The 3,199-nt window shown below is 35.4% G+C and overlaps 1 pseudogene; it reads right to left on the bottom strand.

Moving 5' to 3' along the window:
• Positions 1 to 2,875: 2,875 nt before the first annotated feature.
• On the bottom strand, positions 2,876 to 2,972 carry LOC144236317 (U6 spliceosomal RNA; annotated as a pseudogene).
• Between the last annotated feature and the right edge of the window lie 227 nt (positions 2,973 to 3,199).

Genomic DNA, 3,199 nt, shown 5'->3' with positions numbered 1-3,199 from the left:
TATTTAGAAATGAAATTTCTAAAGTATTTCTGAAGTATTTAGAAAAATGTACTTAAAATACTTTAAAAAATTGAAGGTGTATCCAGAGTTGTCTAGAGGGTGTGAAGCAAGGCTCTAAAAAGAGATAAGAAGGAAAACAAATTTATCAAAAGCCTTTTAAAATATATAAATATTAAAATGACAACTCTATATTAATTTGTAAGTTTTAATTAAAACAGGCATTTATTGTTTATAACTTAAAGTGTTTTAGGGGCACCTGTATGGCTCAGTTGGTTAATTGTCAGACTCTTTACTTCTGCTCAGGTCATAGTCTCACTGTGAGCTTGAGCCCCGTGACTGGTTCTGCGCTGAGAGCACGGAGACTGCTTGGGATTCTCTCTCTCCCTCTTCCTGCCCCTCTTCCGCTCACTCTCCCAAAATAAATAAACAAACACTAAAAAAAATAGTTTACATTTCAAACCCTCTAGTTAAAAAAAACTTTGTAGTTTTATAGTATAAGAATAAACTGAGTTATTTGGGAGATATACTAGACTTCTAAGTCTAATTTCTGAAAACTAGTGTGTGTGTGTGTGTGTGTGTGTGTGTGTGTGTGTGTGTATAATATAACATGCAAGTAGGAACCTAGAAGGTAAATAAAAAACAAACAAACAAAAAAAACAAACCTTTCTGCCTTGTGCCCTCCCGTCCATTAGGTATATGTGTATTTGTTGAGTGTATTTCATGTCAGTGGAAGAGAATAAGCATGTAAATACCTAACCAAACTAAAAGTAAAAATAAATAAAATAATTCAGAGAAGGACAATGTAAAACCCACAGCTACAAAAAATACATTCCGTGTTTATTAAAGCAAAAATATTTTCTTCTCATTCTGCCTTGTGGGCTCAATACAACTGAAAGATGTTTTTCTATTACCTTTTCTATATTTTGTAAGTCATACGTCCCCTGTCAAGACTTTATTTTATTCTTGCACTTATTATGCATCTTAAGGTGAGACCGGCACAGAAATTGAACCATTTTCTATCCTCCAAATGGATACATGATGTTTGCAAAAGAAATCAGTATATTTCATGCCATTGCATTTTTTTTCTATCATTTCTCTGGCAAGTTGAAATGTGTGGTTTTTGAAGCTTAAGGAAGTGTTTTTGGTTGAGAGACTCTTCTTATAAATAGTATACATATTTAGTAGAAGGAGGAAGAAAAGGAGATTTGGAGGAGGTGAAGGGAAAAAGAAAGTGAAGAGGAGGGGGAAGAAGCAAAGAAAAATAGAATCTAAGGAAAGATTTTGGATTCAAATTCTATCAAGAGAAGTCCCTTAACTAGATTGTATTTTCCAAAGTGAGGCTAGTGTTGTATATGAAAGTCATTGTTATTTTTTTATTTGCTTTGATGTTGATTACTTAAACTTCCAGTGTCTGTTGTTTCCCTTTTCTTTCCTTACTCTCATTGATCTTTAGCCCCCCTCATTTCTTCTCTCATCTCCTTCCTCTACATTTCCTCCTCCTCACTATTTCCCCCCTTTCTCCTGGTTTACCTCTCCCCTCCCCCACTCCCGTGCACTTCCAACATTTCCATCATATAATGATGCTTCTGGACATTGAAATAACAGGAACACCAAACATTTTTCAGCATGTGCCATGGCAGCCTGCTAAATTGCAAATCTGTGAGAGACCTTCTTCCCAGATAGCTGATGTGAGACCATCTAGCCATGTGCGACACACCTGCCATGCTCCTTAGACTAAGTGAGAATAATCCTTCTTCATATGACAGCCTGTTGATGAGTATTCCCAGGTCCAAGATGCAACCCAGATTCTAATTAACCTGATTAAGTCCGCTGTACATGACTCATTTTTTTCCCTTCCTTTGATCAAGTTGTCACTATCTATTTGGATATTCATCTTTTTTCCTGTTATATGCTAGTCAGAAGGTGCTACAAATAGAAACAACGCAAGACATTTACCTCAATGTTGCTATTGTCTTCTCTGGCACCCTTGCTTCTCTCACAGGTCAAAAGCAACAGCATCATTGACAAATTTGAGATCTAACAGTGTAATTACGATTTATTAATGTACAAAATTATGTGTGTGGAGCATGGGGAGATTCATGGTGTTCAAACAGCCAGGATTAAGAAAATCATACTCATAAAATAAAAATATTCTTTACTCCCATGGGAAGTCTTGGCGATGCTTGTGGTAGAATGTTTCAGGGGCGCCTGGGTGGCTCAGTCGGTTAAGCATCCAACTTCGGCTTCGGCTCAGGTCATGCTCTCACAATTCATGGGTTTGAGCCCTGTGTCCGGCTCTGTGCTGACAGGTAGCTCAGAGCCTGGAGCCTGCTTCAGATTCTGTATCTCCCTCTCTCTCTGACCCTTCTCTACTCACTCTCTCTCTCTCTCTCTCTCTCTCTCTCTCTCTCTCTCTCTCAGAAATAAATAAAACATTAAAAAAATGTTTCATAAAAGGGATGACGTACATGGAACTGTTCAGTCATGTAGCATACATACTGCTTTAAAGATTAGTTGCAGAAACTTAGTAACCATACTCCCACTGATGTTCAACATGCAGGTCATTTACAGGTCAGTGTAAATATATCAGTTATGAAGAACACAGAATGTGTATGATACAAGGATTAGAATTTGACTTTGGCTTTCACAGTGGCTTCAACCTTTGTATTCAGGACATGCTTTTTCTTTTTTTCTTTTTTATGTTTTCATAGAGGGAGCATGTACACAGAATTCAATTATTATCTTTGGATCATAAAACACTACTGTAATTAAATCACATGCATCCCTTTTTAATTTTTACTTTATGCATATATTTATTCAAATGTTAATTTACATTTATGCACTGAAATATATATTTATTTTTATAGTTATTTTTAATAATATAATAGATATTGGTGAAATTGTTCTTGCACAGGGGCCATGCTAATCTTCTCTGTATCATTTCAATTTTAGTGTATGTGCTGCTGAAGCAAGCAAAGATGTTGGTGAAATTATTCTGCCTCAAGTTAAAATATTACTAACAACTTGAATCTAGATATTTACGTCTTTTTCTTATTCACCTGCCACCACCAAGTGGTAATGTGTTGTTAATTTGTTTAATGTTAGCTTGCTTTTTAATGTATTATTACATACAAATATTTCTTGTTTTGTTTATAAAATATGTAGTTTTATGTAACCTGATTTTCAAAAATTGTTTTAA

Source organism: Crocuta crocuta, unplaced genomic scaffold (assembly GCF_008692635.1).
Source record: "Crocuta crocuta isolate KB4526 unplaced genomic scaffold, BGI_CrCroc_1.0 scaffold66, whole genome shotgun sequence".
NCBI lineage: Eukaryota > Metazoa > Chordata > Mammalia > Carnivora > Hyaenidae > Crocuta > Crocuta crocuta.
This window is presented reverse-complemented; position numbering and strand designations above follow the sequence as displayed.